Source organism: Pezoporus wallicus, unplaced genomic scaffold (genome assembly GCF_028554395.1).
Source record: "Pezoporus wallicus isolate ANWC-B61680 ecotype Strahan unplaced genomic scaffold, APGP_CSIRO_Pwel_v1 contig_818, whole genome shotgun sequence".
NCBI lineage: Eukaryota > Metazoa > Chordata > Aves > Psittaciformes > Psittacidae > Pezoporus > Pezoporus wallicus.
The window spans coordinates 2,230,887-2,247,049 of NW_026636248.1; the positions used below are offsets into that span (position 1 = coordinate 2,230,887).

At 42.9% G+C, this 16,163-nt stretch overlaps 1 long non-coding RNA gene across 4 annotated transcripts in view; it reads left to right on the forward strand.

Moving 5' to 3' along the window:
• The window catches only part of LOC130593856 (uncharacterized), an 84,477-nt gene that overhangs the window by 38,525 nt on the left and 29,789 nt on the right, over positions 1-16,163 (forward strand). For 2 of the 4 annotated variants that reach the window (XR_008970896.1, XR_008970899.1), the window contains exons 2-4: positions 6,180-6,326; positions 7,349-7,464; positions 14,609-15,520. This is a non-coding gene — a long non-coding RNA (uncharacterized LOC130593856). Of the gene's footprint in view, positions 1-6,179; positions 6,327-7,348; positions 7,465-14,608; positions 15,521-16,163 lie in introns of those variants that run through there. The other 2 variants (XR_008970897.1, XR_008970898.1) reach the window with 2 other exon arrangements.

A 16,163-nucleotide genomic window follows, 5' to 3' on the forward strand; every position in this document is an offset into this window, starting at 1 on the left:
AGTTTTAACCCATTACCCCTTGTCCTGTCACTACAGTCTCTAATTAAGAATCCCTCCCCAGCATCCCTATAGCCCCCCTTCAGATACTGGAAGGCTGCTAGGAGGTCTCCACGCAGCCTTCTCTTCTCCAGGCTGAACAGCCCCAACTTCCTCAGCCTGTCTTCATATGGGAGGTGCTCCAGTCCCCTGATCATCCTCGTGGCCCTCCTCTGGACTTGTTCCAACAGTTCCATGTCCTTTTGATGTTGAGGACACCAGAACTGCACACAATACTCCAGGTGAGGTCTCACAAGAGCAGAGTAGAGGGGCAGGATCACCTCCTTCGACCTGCTGGTCACGCTCCTTTTGATGCAGCCCAGGATACGGTTGGCTTTCTGGGCTGCAAGCGCCCACTGAAGCCTGCTCATGTTCATTTTCTCATCAAGCAACATCCCCAGGTCCTTCTCCGCAGGGCTGCTCTGAATCTCTTCTCTGCCCAACCTGTAGCTGTGCCTGGGATTGCTCCGACCCAGGTGTAGGACCTTGCACTTGGCATGGTTAAACTTCATGAGGTTGGCATCAGCCCACCTCACAAGCGTGTCAAGGTCCCTCTGGATGGCATTCCTTCCCTCCAGGGTATCAACCGAACCACACAGCTTGGTGTCATCAGCAAACTTGCTGAGGGCGCACTCAATCCCACTGTCCCTGTCAGTGACAAAGATGTTGAACAAGACCGGTCCCAAACCCATCCCTGAGGGACACCACTCGTTACTGGTCTCCAGCCGGACACTGAGCCATTGACCACAACTCTTTGTGTGCGGCCATGCAGCCAGTTCTTTATCCACCGAGTGGTCCATCCATCAAATTGATGCCTCTCCAATTTAGAGACGAGGATGTCGTGTGGGACAGTGTCAAACGCTTTACACAAGTCCAGGTAGATGACATCAACTGATCTACCCCTGTCCATCAGTTCTGTAGCCCCATCATAGAAGGCCACCAAATTGGTCAGGCAGGATTTCCCCTTAGTGAAGCCATGCTGGCTGTCACCAAGCACCTTGTTGTTTTTCATGTGCCTTAGCATGCCATCCAGGAGAATCTGCTCCAAGATTTTGCCAGGCACAGAGGTCAGACTGACTGGTCTGTAATTCCCCGGGTCATCCATTTTCCCCTTCTTGAAAATGGGGGTTATATTTCCCTTTTTCCAGTCGTCGGGAACTTCACCTGACTGCCATGATTTCTCAAATATGATGGCCAGCGGCTTCACAACTTCATTTGCCAGCTCCTTCAGGACCCGCGGATGGATCTCATCAGGACCCATGGACTTGTGCACGTTCAGATTTTTAAGATGGTCTCGAACCAGTTCCTCTCCTACAGTGGGCGCAAGGTCTTCATTCTCACAGTCCCTGTGTCTGCCTTCCAAGACTTGGGTGGTTTGGTCAGAGCCTTTGCCAGTGAAGACCAAGGCAAAGAAGTCATTCAGAACCTCAGCCTTCTCCAAATCCCGTGTAGCCAGTTCTCCCGAGAGCTTCCTGAGGGGGCCTACATTCTCCCTAGTCTGTTTTTTTATTTGCTATGTACTTGTAAAATCCCTTCCTGTTAATACCTCTAGCTAAGTTTAATTCTAACTGGGTCTTAGCTTCCCTAACCTGGTCCCTAGCTTCTCGGACAACATCCCTGTACTCTTCCCAGGCCGCCTGTCCTTGCTTCCACTCATTATAAGCCTCTTTTTTCCTTTGAATTTTCCTCAGCAGCTCCTTATCCATCCAAGGAGGTCTCCTGTCCCTCCTGCTGCACTTCCTTCTAGTTGAGATGCAACACTCCTGAGCTTGTAGCAGGTCATCCTTGAATATCAACCAAGAGTCTTGGGCCCCCCTTCCCTCTAGGGCTGTATCCCATGGAACCTTACTAAGCAGGTTCCTGAAGAGGCCAAAGTCTGCTCTTTTGAAGTCCAGCACAGTGAGCTTGCTGCACGCTCTTCTCACTGTCCTGAGGATCTGAAATTCGAGCATCTCATGATCGCTGCATCCAAGGCTGCCCTGGAGCATAACATTTCCAACGAGCCCTTCCCTGTTCGAGCACACGAGGTCAAGCATGGCACCTCTCCTTGTCAGCTCCTCTATTACTTGCATATGGAAGTTGTCTTCTACACAATCAAGGAACCTCCTGGATTGCTTGTGCCGGGCCGTACCGTCCTTCCAGCAGATGCCATCTTGTTAAGTCTTTCCTTCAACCCATTTGCTGTTTCCTGATATACTCAGTGAAGAACTACTATGAAGCATCTGATCACATCAAAGTGTTTTTTCCAGCAATATTCATGCAAAGGATCCTGAGCACAGATAAGTTGCCTGATTTTCTGTGCTAAGATTAACAGTGTGGAATAGCAGCCACTCCACAGTAGAAGATTCTTTTGCATTTTTCCCACGTTTTCCCATGTATCTTTGAAATGTCGACAGTCATACTTTTGAACATGATGAGAGACAACAGATGTTGTGAGATGTTTGAGATAAGCACTATTAGAAGCAGTAACCTACCTGGGTGTGAATGAACCGTACGTAGTTTCCACAAAGTAGTTTGTCCTTAATTTTAGGGTAAATCTTGCAGTGTGGATATAATATGGAGGATACTTTCTTCAGACTGATGGACTTAATACTACCTTTATGCTAATGTATGGATTAAGGTCTCGGTCAAGGGCCTCCAGAATCTTCCAGCATGCAAAGACTAGGTCAAGTGCAGGGCAGAGAGTTGGAAACCCTGGAGGGGGATCCACTATGGTAAGTCTGGCAAAATAAAAGCAGAAAAATAGCTTCTTTTGGAGATCGTGTGCTTGTAAGGAGTGGTGGGAGTTTTATGTTATCTCCTACCTACATTCCCAGGCAGAAGGCTGAGCATGCAGTACTTTTTTGCAATCTGTTCTCCTGCTTGAGAATGGTCTTGACAGAGATGCCATATGCACAGCATTGTATTAGAAGTCGGTTTAATTATCTCTCATGGCAATATTAGGGCAGTAGATGTGGCAGTTGCAAGAAAAACAGTAAAATCGGTGCACATGGAATCTCATTTCAGTGGATGTTCCTATTCCGCTGCTGCTTCTGCTGCTGGAAGGAAGGTGGCTGTGAGATAACGCAGACTGTGCAGCAGTCTGTCAGCTACCTTTCTTCATTAACTTTGACAGCAATAAAACACAGCTTTTTAAAACAAAGTTCAAGTAGCCAGAGCTCTCTGTGGAAATTAATTTCCTCTGGAAGCTAGTTTCACGTAACTCATCACCTACTTCACTGAACATTATTCAGCCCTGTTGCTGGTGACAGAAGTGCTTGACAGAGCTGCTGAAACTAGGTCATGTGGTGGATAAAATATAGTCTGCTTTCCCAGGCTGTTTTTAGCGTGGACCTCCTGAGGATCACAGTAAATAATATATACCTGAAGGCCACTGGGGGCACTTTGTGCAGTGTTTGGTCCATGAGAGGAAGAGACCATTAATGATATAAACCCATGAAACAGGTTTGCAGGGAGAAACTTTTGGCTGCCTGTCTCTGTTTCTGAGCTGTTACTGTGATAATTTTTTTCCCTAAGTGTGGGTAGGTTCATACTGTTGGATGATGCAGTTTCTACCCTCACAGGCCTGATTCCCAGGTTCGGGATGACTATTGAGGACTTCATTGGTGTGGTGGTAATAGTCATTGATCGTCTGTGCTTCAGCAGTCAGACTGAGAAGAGGAGCCCTGAGGGCACTGCCCTTGTTTAAGAACCCAACTATGCTTGATTACAGGGGTGTAGATGTTTGGCTGTGGGAGCATTAGTTGCTGCCAGAAGAGCCATTTCATGTCTGCCCCAGAGGAAAAGGCTATGGGCCATGTGGAAGTTAATGTCTTTAAGAAGTCTTTATTAAAAGTGCAAAGTAGTGCTGTTAAAGGCTTTTTAAAAGTCGTGTCCTTTACTTGAAAAGAAACCTGCAAAGAACTAAAACAAAAAAAAATCTGTGATCTATTTTTGTGATGTATAATGACCTATTCCTTTCTCTTCCCTTTCCCTTTCCCTTTTCTATGCCTCCCTCAAAAGGTTAGGAGTTTTCCCAGTTATTTTTTAACAGCTTGTTTTCCACCCTGTAAAATGCTGGATTTCAGTGCTTCCCTCACTGGAAGAACCAAGGCACTGAATCATTAATAAGGCTATCCTTTGTGCCAAATGTTTGTTTGTGATTAATGTTAAGCAGATTTAATGAATAAAAATAAAAAATAAAAAAGGTTTAAAAATAACATCTCTCCTAAAATACACATCCTGCAATTTTCTTCCCCCAAAAATGTATGTTTGGACAACTCTATTCGCACGTTTTTCTTTTTTCTGTCAAAGTGCACTCCAAAGAATTTTTACCCTTCCTTTCTCATCACTCTGCTTGGATGCCTTCATAGTGATGGGAGGCAACATCTGAGTGATCCCAAAGGTGAAGTTGCATGTTATGGCTGAGTCTTACAAACAACTTACATCTGCTGAGAGGGAGAGATCCTCTTCCTCCTTGTCCTCCCTACCCCTGCTCTTGCTCTCAGTCTTGTGCTGACTCTGCAGCTTGTAAAACTTTTTACTCAACCGATTTCGCACCTATACTGGCAGAAAATAAATTGCTTTTTCTGAGATAATTTGCTGCTGGATTACTGGGTTGTATCAATTCTCAGTTGCTCCCAGCAAGCACCAGAGCTGGTGGAAGGTAAGCAAGAGAGCATGTCTAAGAGTGATATGGGGAGTGTAGTACTTCCCCTTTTCAACAGTGGCAGCAAAATGTTGGGTGGGTTCAGGTGGCCTGTGCTGCTTCGCCACTGAGGCAGTCACTCATCACTTAAGCCATCATAACTCACGATATGCAAACTCTCAGCCTGTCTCAGGAATGCAAAGTGGATGGACACAGAAATACTGTCCTGAACGTTCAGGTGAGATGAGTGTTTCTGCTGTTTCTCAAGCCACATTTCACCAGGATGAGGACTGCTCTTACAGCAGCTGCTCTCTAGTAGCAGTGTATCTCCTTGGTATGGATGGGAGTATTTCTTTACGGCATTTCTCAGGGTACAGAGAGATGTGGATTTGGTCCTTGCAGATAGCAATTGGTCTGTGGTTAGCCTTGAGGTGATGATAGTCAGAGGAAAAAATGAAGAAGAGGGTCTACCCACATTGGAAGTGGAAATTGGATTAGTAAATACAAATGGGAAAGGACTGTGGAGGTATGAAAGGCAATGCCAGTGGATCAGCTCCCAATAATTTCGTCATGCTGACAGCATTTCATCCCCATTGCGTAGGAGTTACATCAGTGTGTTTCCCTGTTACCTCAATACAGGCAAGCAAGGAAGCAGGGATCCCTCCTGGGAAACGACACCTTTGTTAGGCTTCCATCTCAGTGCTACACAAAAGAAAAAAGCAGGAAGGGCTTTAATAGCAAAATAGAGAGCCCCAGCAGTCTGAGCAGCATAAACATTATGTTGGTAGATGGGCACTCTTGCCTTTAATAGAAGCCTGTTTAAATTTCGAAGTGGTGCACGTATTCATGAGGGCTTTTACTGTGTGGGTTCTGATTTTCATGTGGGTTTTGAATGTGTGGGAGAAGCTAATGCATTAAGGACTGCTCATGAATCTCCTGTATTTCCAGTCTTCCCCCTGGGAGCTGTTGATGGTCATTTTATCTTTCTTACATGACTTTTGAAATCGTAAAAAAAAAAAAAAAAAGGAAATAAGGCAATGTTTTTCTGGTTGCTTCCCAGTGAGATATCTTGCAAAGAAATACCAGGGCTGAAAATGAGAAGTAGAACGTAAATTCCAAACAGCTTAGATTCAAACCCACAGCTGGGATCCTCAGAAGTTATTTTTACCTAAGTCGCAAATAAAATTAAATCCCTGGGAAAGTAAAAAAAAAAAAATAGCAGAAATAAATGACAATTTTTCTATCGTGATTTGGGGTAAGAGGGCTGAAACAGTTGTGCTGATGCACAATATATTTAGCGATATGACTGGCTTCCAGATGGGAGGTGGGGAACGGTATTAATGAATTACGGGTCTGATGAAAGGTCATTTTTTTTCCCCTATCGCATAGACTTCAAATCAGTCAGTGTGTCTCACTTACTCTTTCTTCAAATGAAAATGCTGTGTATTCGAAAATCTCTTTTCCCTGGTGTTTTGCAGCTAAAGGAATTTCTAATTTGCTTTAAACCTTATTATAGGTATGAAGAAAAGTTTAGTTGTATGGAGAAAATGCTTCTCACTTTGAAGATCTCATTTGAAAGGCTGATAAAGAAATGCCCTGAAATTAAAGATATTCTCAGGTTCAGAGAACAAAGGGGGGAAGCACACAGACCCAAGAAAGAAAGGTAAGCAACTTGTCTACCAGAGAAATTGCCTTGAACTGAAATTATTTCCCCAGAGATAATTTGGTCTTATGAGTCAAATTGTCACTAAACAAAGAGCTAAATCAAGAGCAGCAGATTGATTTTTCTTCCAGTGTCTTTCCTCCATTTTTTCCCTAATTAAAAAGTGAAGAAGGATGTGATAAATTCAGCTGGTTTTTTTTCCTCACTCTTCTTCCTTGAAGAACCTCTTCACTGTATGCATTTTACTAGCGGATTGGAATGAAAGTCCCTAGGTTAAATTTTCAGAGATGAGCACCAATTTAGTTGGAAAAGTGGAAAAGCAATGGTTTTGCAAATAGTGAGCATCTGCATCCTCTGCCTATCATTACAGAAAGTTGTATGTCCCGCACCTATGAGAAAAGAGTCACATATTCCAATGTATATGTGAGTAAGCACATATACATATATTGTGGTTTTGGATTCAGTGATCCAGTCAAACACATGCAGAAATTCATGGTGGGGAAGGGAAATGGAAAGTTACAAAAACAAAAAAGAGGAGTTCAGGTCTCTTTGTTCTCAACAAAAGTTTGTGTGTGTGCCTTGCAATCATCTGTTTCCTCTCCCGATGCATGCATGCATAGAGACTACATGTTTCTTCCTGCTTTTTGGTCTTGCACAGCTTTTCTTCACTGCTCCTGAACACTTTAAGCGCTTTGCACAACGTTTCCCTTTTGGCTTCTCATTTTCCCATATCTGATGCCAGCATTTCTCACCAGGTTCCTTCTCTGTTCTTCATTTGTTAAATTAACAGTTTCTCTGCTGAGTTGTATTTTTGTCTTCCCCCCACCCCAGGAGAAAGGATAACAAGGGTGCACAAAGCACATCCAAGTGTTGCTTGCATGTTTGGAGACAAGAAAAGCAAGATGCCAGCTCTAAGGGAAAGCTCAGGGTTTGTGCTGTGTAATTTATGTTTAATGCTGCTGCAGAATCTGTTTTTTGTGTCTGGCTCTTCAAAGATGTAACTTCTGTGACATGTTTTGCAGCTCCTCTTGTACGTGAGAGAGTAAAGGACACTTTGACTCACTTGAGATCCCTCGAAATGCTAAAAAAAGAAAGGGAAGAAAAAAGTACAAGAAAAGACACTCATGGAACTGCTGAGGTGATGTAACAAGGTGTCTTTTCATGTGTATCCTTTATTTTCCCTTCTATCTCATCAAAAGTAAACAAACTAATTCTATGAAGGATAAAAGCTGTAATGTCTCCATGCCATGTTTCTGTGTTCTGGGCTTTTCTCATGGGTTAGCACTTCAGCTATAATGAGCTTTGAGGTTTGGTGGAAGCAGAGGCAGCAACTATTTACACATAAAATGGTAGAAGACAGTGCCTTTTTCTTGGTGAAGGCATGTTATTCTCACTTTGAGTCACAATGAAATCTTTTCAGTCAGTCATATGGCCCCTTAAAACACCTGAAAATGGGGCGTTTGATTCGGGTTCACTGAGACCTGATTTAATTTTTCTGGGTGCATGGGGAGGGTAGGTGGTGCTGTCAAGAGGGCTCTTCTGCATCTCAGGAGCTGGACTCAGTCTGTTTGTAGCCACATGCCATGAAAAACAAAAGAGAAAAATTTAGGGTGCATCTCCCTTGCACTCTGATGCTTACTCCAATTATGAGTTTAATTCAGTGTGTCTCTGTTCACAGCCAAAATAATATGGCCTGAGGTCCCTGCCTGAAGCCCTTTGCAGTATAGTACTGACTTGGCGATTTCCTCCTGTGACTACTAGTTAAAAGAAAACACCCTAAGCCTTAATCCATCCTCTGTTGGGTTTATTCCATCTTGAGATTATCCTGAGTGTAAATGGTAGTTAGTCATGAGGAGTCTGAACAATATGAGAGAGAGTTGGTTACCTCCTACTTCATATGGTTAGATGTTTATGTGGCAAAGTCCTGAAACTGAAATTCTGTCATCTTGCAAGCACATAGCACAGACCCTGGCATCACAGGCTCCGTAACTGCTCCATGTGCGAAGAAGAGTTCACTCCTTGTTCATGGCCCTTGTAAAGCAACTTGCAAAAAGTGACAGTGAGTTCTAAGTATAATATTCTTACATGTCTGCCATGGAAAGGGCTGCCTCCTGAAACTGGCTTTTAAAGGTCTAAGTCACTCTGATCTGACCTTCCTAGTTATTTGCAAGCACAGTTTGACATTTGGATAATTAAGAGCATAATTTATGGCTGAAAAGGGAGTGCAGTTTTGGTTTGTTTTATTTTTTTTCCTGGGATCTGACCCAAAATGTAGATAGGTCATACTAATAGGAATCCTTGCATCTCTTTCTTGACTTCAGTAAACTCACCCTGAATAAGGTCATAAAACTTATAGTCTTGGCTCTGGAAGATAGCAGGTATGGACAATCTCTACTGAAGTGAGTAGATACTGTTGTAGTCAGAGTGCTTCAGGATAGTCTCAAAGAGGTCCCCACTATCCTTTCTTCTACATGAAGACAATGCTTGTATTAATTATTTCTATGGGCAGAAATATTTTCTTTGTGGTTGGTACTATGGTTATACTTTAGCAAGATAACCCATACAGTTCCTGTGAAACCACTATCTTACTGACACAATATCCACTGTGATGAATAATAAGGGTGGTCTGAATCTGAAATGGCTTGACAGGTCTACTTTATTGGTCATGGCATGGACACACAGCTGGGATGGGGGGATCATCTGAGCATGCAATGGGAGCACAACAGTGCAAGCAAACAAGCACCTTTGTCAAAAGAAGACAGGTTCCTGGAGAGAGCTTTCCACCTGCAGAAAGCCACCTTTTGCTGTGTTTCATAAGTTTCCATGTTTTCTATAAGTTTCCTGGTCTACAGAATAAATGCACAAAACTAGTTGTGCTGTCAAAGTTTTTTTCTAAATGTACAGTGTTAGCTAATGCCTAATGGAGAGGCCTCTCAAACCACCTCTATAGTGTGCTGCAATCTGCTTATGAAAGGGAACTCAGAACTAGTTCTTATATTAGAAATATTCTCTAAAGCTTGTAGTACCAGACCTTGCTTGGGTATGACCTTGTGCTTTTTTAGAGCCACATTTTCCAAACCTCACATCTGTTGCGTAAAAGATGTACTTGAACACCCAGATAGTTTACTGTATGCCCACAGATCAGAAGCACATTTCTGTCACCATCTTAAACACAGTAGCTGTGATATTCCTGAGATCCAGTAAATTTCCTTCAAAGATATGTAGGAAGATTTCTTGGTTTACATTAGATGGCATAAAAAGCCCCATAATGTACAATGCTCTGTTTTGTGAGATAGCTTTAGGGGTGCTGTTATTTCACATATTTCCAATGATGCAACTGGTTCCCCTTTCTGAGTATTACGGTGAGGAGCAGGTCTTGTAACATTTGCCAACACAGTTTCTGTTTTCTCACTAGGATCGTTTCAAGTGAAGGAAAAACGGGCTGGTTTAGGAGGATGGGGTGTTCTCTGCCACTCCTGAGGCGGAAAAGTTCCTACCTTTTGTAAGTGCAGGGATTTTTTGTAACCAGTTTGAAGTCTTCTCTTGACATGTCAGTGCATAAGGATTAAAATGGAAAAAAAAGGGACGAGAATGAACTTTCTTGGCAGTACCCAGTAAAGCTACAAGGCCTTCTTGCCACTCTGTGCTTTGCTTCATGGGACCCAACCCTTTACTTGAACTGCTGAACAAAGATGATCAGGTCAAATGAAGATCTGGCTTATATCTCTGCAAAAAGCCGTTTGTTTTGCAGGCACATTGAATATCTAGGCCTCAGCTGACGGCTATTTTGAAGCATGATGGTGTGGGGAAAGTACAATAGCTTCTTTTTCTTTCTTTTTTCCTTTTTTTCTTTTGTGTTTTTTTTTTTTTCCACTTCTTGGTTTTCTCATCACCTAATTGCATGAAAAAACATGCAACCAGCTAAGCAGTATTGAATGCTTTTTAGCCTCTAGAACTGAAAACATTCTATGTAATTAATGGTTTGTTTTAGGACCACAGGAAACTACTTGTCACTATCCATTAATGAGCACTTTGCTAGCTGTTGCATCTTCAGAAAAAATAGATCATGAAGCAGAAAACTCCACCTTCCAGAGTGCAATTTTATCTCCCTGGTCAAACTAATACTATGCACAAACCACCATTTTCATTATCAGTGCTTGGTATTTTTTCCCAGTCTTATTAAAACTTGCCAGAATAAGAAAAAATGAGCTAAATCCACAGTAAGCTCATTCTGTCTACAAGAAGAGAGGCTGTTGCTCCTCACAATGGTGGCTGAGTCAAGGCTGGACCCTATTCATTGCAGAAGGTGGAATAACTGCCCTGGTGTATCAGTGGGCATCTGCGGTGCAGGATGGGTTATTTGTCCTAGATTGTATGGGGAAAAAGTGGTAGAGAAGACAGAGAGGCCAAGACACTGACCCTTGTTCACAATCTGGGCATGTAGGCAACATGGCAGCAACCTCATCCCTGCCCAATAGGCATGTCTGGCTGCAACAGCAATAAAAATAATGTAACAGTGAGATTTAGGATCTTCTTTCTCACTGTGGTGTCTTAGATTGTATTCAGTCACATTCACCAAGATAATTGCCCTGAACTTATGTGCTGATGGCATGTTAATGTGCAAGAGTGGAGCTGACATCTTCAGGTCACTGATTAAAAGAGAAAACCTCCCTTCCCATCTTGAAAAAAGTGTGAAAGACTATTTTCAACGGCGCAATGGAATATCTATCTACAGGTTGAATTGGCATCTGTTTGGATTCAAGGCTTTTTGGCTGTACAAGCTGATTGTTTTGCTCATTCTCACAGTAATCAGACCAGTGTGTCAGACTTGATATGTAAACTCCATAGAGAGGAGATTCGGGAATTGCTTTGTTGGGGAAAAAAATGGAGCCATTGCTTGCAGATAAACTATTTATTTTTAAAAATTGGAAAAAATCCCTTTTTGTTTATTTGCTACTCTGAAATAATTGATGTTTTTCTGTTTTCCAGAGCTATTTTCTGACAAGCAAATAGCAATTTATTTTTATGTGGGATAAATCCTTCCTGTGTGCTTCCCACTCTGTGAAATGGGGCTGGAGGAAAATATGCCCTTTTCCATTAAAATACTAGTGACTGAATCAAAGCATGATTCAAGTGGGCACTGTTCTAAGCAATAATATCAAAGTTGTCACAATTGTGTGGGGGCTTTAATGTTCTGGATGGTACTTGCAATTAGTCTGCAGATCCATGAGTCAAGGCAACTGTTGAAATCTCTCAAACATTAGGTGGGGCCCAAATGACTTATTTTTTGAGGTCCTAATAGAGTCATTTGAAGGTATAGCAGAACTGACTGAAAAACAGGGCCCACTGGGAGCATAGGTGATGTAGGTTGTTGCCTTGGGCAGCAGCAGCCTGCCAAGGGCACAGCAAAATGGTCATGTCTTCATTGTTTGCTTTACCTCTGCCTGCACCCAGGGAAATCAGGTTTGCTGCCGCTGCCAGGACAGGGTGTGTGAGACTGAGACCAGCTGCCTTTAGTGGTCACTGCTCTTGCCTGGCAATTTGCCTTCTGACAGCAGGAGCTGCCTGAGATGAGATGCATAGGGTCATGATTTAAGGGGATGCTTTTTCCCAGTAAACATACAGATAATCCTTACCAACTGTGATGGCTTGTTCAAATCTTGCAAGACTTGTAGCCTCTATGAGCATGGGTAGAGTCTCTGATATGTTCCTGCTTATAGGCCTGTGGCAGCTCAGCTGGAGGCAGTAACCCTCCTCATCCTCCTCTGTCCTCTGAGCTGAGTTTTGTATGACTGCCTGGTGTTCCCATGACTGGGATGTGGCGATACAGTTTGGAGCTCTGACAGCTCTGCAGTACGGGCAGGATGGTTATATTTTCCAGCACATGGTGGATGTTGTCAGTACATTTTATAGTGAATTTCAAAGTGAAAATAAAGTAATTTTATTACAGTACATAAAACTCATGTAATGTGAAGAAAACTTCATGAAAAGGCCTGCAAAGATGTGACCCTGACATTCTGGAGTCAGTGTTGCTTGTGACTGGACAGACTCCTTATTGCTTTGACCCTCTCTGTCCATGCTGATTAATCTTGGTAGTTAAGACAACCATTTGACTCCCCTTTACAAAATTGTTGTGTCTTCCATGATCTGCCACAGCACTGGAACTGCGCAGCAAGCGAGTTAGAATCATAGAATGGTTTGGGTTGAAAGGGACCTTTTAAGGCCTCATCTAGTTCCAACCCCCTGCCAAGGCCAAGGACACCTTCCGCTAGACCAGGTTGATCAAAACCCCACCCAGCTTGGCTTTGAACACTGTCAGGGATGGAGCATTTACCACTTCTTTGGGCGGCCTGTGCCAATGCCTCACCACCCTCACGGTAAAGAACTTCTTCCTAATTTCTTTCCTTAGGGAAACATCCCTGTGATTTCTGGAGACAGAGCCCTGTGCATATCATAAGCATCAGGTCAGAGTGGCTTTCTGGAGGATGCGTTCAACTTTCACCATCTAATTTCATGACTTCTTTCTTCAGTAAGGACTCTTAGTGAAACAGTACAGTCCCAGCAGTGTACTCACAGTCTGAAGCAGATTGCTAAACAGAAGTGGGCAGATGTTCCATCTGGAAAGGTGACATTTTCTGGTAATCCTCACCCAGTGCCTACACATTCTCTTCAGGCAGTTGTATTAGAACCAGGTGTGGATACACAAGTATTGAATAGTTTCAGGAACAGAATGGAAAGATTTTCTTTGAAAGCCAGAAATAATTTTGCCATTGGCTGTAGGATGGATGTCGTTACTTCTGAAAGCGGCAGTGCAGGGCACTGTAACTGGCTTGGAACAAACATCCCAGGCAAGGCTTGCTCAGGTGATCTTTCTAAACACTTCCTCCCTTTTTTCCTCATAATTAAAGAAGTATTTGTTCAGGGGAATATGTTGACCATTTTTAACCCAGATTCCTCTTACTAATGTCACAACAGTCAACTGATACTGCCATAGTGGTATTGCTGGCAGAAAGGGGTGGCAGAGTAGCAGAGAATGGCAAATACAGGGTTGTAAGTGAATTTCTTCTAGTAGATATAAAAGGTAAAAGTTTCTCCTTTGCTGTTCTGGAAGAGTATTCTTCAGCAATCTTACGCATCTTTATTTAGAGATATTTTGTATCATTGCATATTACTAGTTTATTGTGGCTGACCAAGTGAGCTCTCATCAGCCAGCTGAGCTGTGGCTACTGAACCCATACCTTCTTGTAACCTGTCCCAGCTGCTTAGGAGAACATTAGCACAAACTGTTCCCTGACTGTCTTCAGTATATTAAGTCTCGTATGTGGCATTTTGGTTATGAAGAAAAAAATCCAGGTCACTGGAGCTCTTTGTTGATTGTGGTGAGATTTCAGATGTAACTGCTGTTTACTGGTACTGCAGTAATGAGTGAGGCAGTATATGTTTTTAGCTACATACATTATTGTTTTACATAAATGGGAGCATATTTGATTTTGGGATTATGGTATGTGGGGTGGGTTCATACTTACTTTAAATGTGCAATCTTTTTATTGTAGGAAGTATCTGATTGAAAGTGGTCCCTCAAAAAAGGTGGTGCCTTTTCTGAAAAAGCCCATATATCTCTGATGGATGTGCACATTGCCTGAAAACTCTTTGGACTGCTGCAGATTGATACTTGATCGATCCTAGGAGTGGCCTAGATGACTGTAGCATCAAAGAAGCTTCAGTACCTGGTGGTGAACTTTAAGTCAAAGTGCTGCTTAAAATGAAAATCAGATTTCAAATTGTATATTCCTGGCAAATAAGTTGCAAGTTACTGCCTTATTGCAGAGAAGTGTACTCTCAGTAATTCTAAGGCAGTTGTCACTGTTATTTAGGCACTGGTACTGGCACTGCATTGCCTTATGGCAGCAGGAGCAAACAACTGAATGGTGAATATTTAATGAAAAGTCTGACATATATCTACAGTGAATCATTTGCTACAGAATTGTAAATAAAACAGTATTTTTAATTTGCTGCCTAGGGCTATTTGAGTGTACCAGGTATGAGTTATGTCCACAGGTCAGAAAAGCTAAGGTTAGAGTAGCCTGGGCTGCAAATTTGGCATCATATAAATATATATTTTTAACTGCCGGCAGTAGAAGTTGTCTGGGTCAATTTTCAACATAGGGTTGTGTCTCTGTGTGTGTGGTGTTGCCTGTGAAACAAAAGCTGAATGTTTAGATACACCTTATTTAAATTCATCCATCCAAACCCCTGATTTGTATCACCATCCTTTCCCTCAGATGTGTGTGTGAGTTTCCATTAAGACAGTCTTCAAGTAGGGGTCACACTCACTTTGGACTTCTCACCTCAGTCAAGGCGGTTGGTGCTTTTTCATTTCCTTTTATTTTCCTTTGCGTTACTCCATCCTCTGAACCCCACACTGAATACAAACTTCCTTCAGGGACTGCAAATGCTCTGATCATAGTTTCTCTGTTGTTCATGTACACGGGTGGATTTCTCCCCTCAGCTAGCACTCCACTGAAGTGAAGTGGTGTTAGCTCCATCTCATATGTGAGCCTCTGAGATGCAAATGTTAAAGCTGTTACTGCCTGATATGCCCACTCATTTTGGATTCTGTATCTGGGATACAGGGGGTGGGGAAGACCAGGGTACTTGACATTTTATTCCTCTATTTGCCTTTAAAGCATAGCTTCCACTGACCTTCAGTGGGAGGTGGGAATTTGTTATCCGTGTACCAGATGTCCCAAAATGGACACCTGGGAAATGAAACATGGGTACATTTAGGATGCTGGCTTAGGAAAGAACTCTGTGATGCAAGAAAGCTGTGCCCAAGGGAAGGGTGAAAATCTTGTTTTCTAGGGTGACACAGAATACCCAGTACTACAAACTCCCCTTCTAAGGCAATTTGAGAGACAGCTCAATCTGGCTGTCAAAACTGCTGATGGAATTACAGCTTGTCCCCAGCTCAGGTGTTTTGGTTGTGCCCGTCCCTCTGATGTTGACAGTGTGGGCACTTCTTACTGTCAGCCCTCCCTCCACTGCTGAGTTTGAGGGTGAGGACCTCTGGGCCTGACAAGGGAAGATTCTCTTCAAAACCTACAGAATTTCCGTATCTTCCCTGTGGGCTCCTTTCACAGCCCCAGAGGTTCCCACCCACAGGATTTGGCACATAGGTGTTTTTTCCTTCCCGCTTTGCCACACACTCCTAATGGTCTTGCAAGAGGGGACAAGAAGAGGGGCTCTTGCTCTACACTAGGAAGCCTTCAGCTGCTCTGTGGCTATTCAGGAAGGCAGTCTCTGACACATTGCATTTGTACATCCACCTTATTCTCCAGGTTTAACTTTAAAGGGAAGCATCACACATCTCCCAACTTCTGTGACTGTGAATCCTGTCAGAACAGAGACCACTTTAACATGCCCCTCTTTGCATCTAAAGAATTCATGCTATACATTGAAGGAGATTGGAAACTGTGGGAAAATACTATATAATTAGATGTTGGATTCTGGAGTATACAATCCATGGGAAAGAATTAGGGTTTGCATAGGCATCTCCCAGAGGCTAGCATTTGCAGCACTTCATTTCTTTGAACTGAGGAAAATGGACTATGTGCCTGGTCTTTCTGAAAGGGAGGGAACTGACCTCTGCAAGCTGCCTGAAAATGAGTCTTTGATTTATTTTTTTTTCTCTCTGTGCTTATGTGATTTCTTAAGACTGAGTTTATTGCTGAACTTGAGCACCTTCCTTGACAAGTAGCCTCACAAGTTCAAAGCAATGTGCTACAAAACAGAACTAGTATGAAGATCAGTATCTGGCCAGACTGGCTGTTTCAAGTG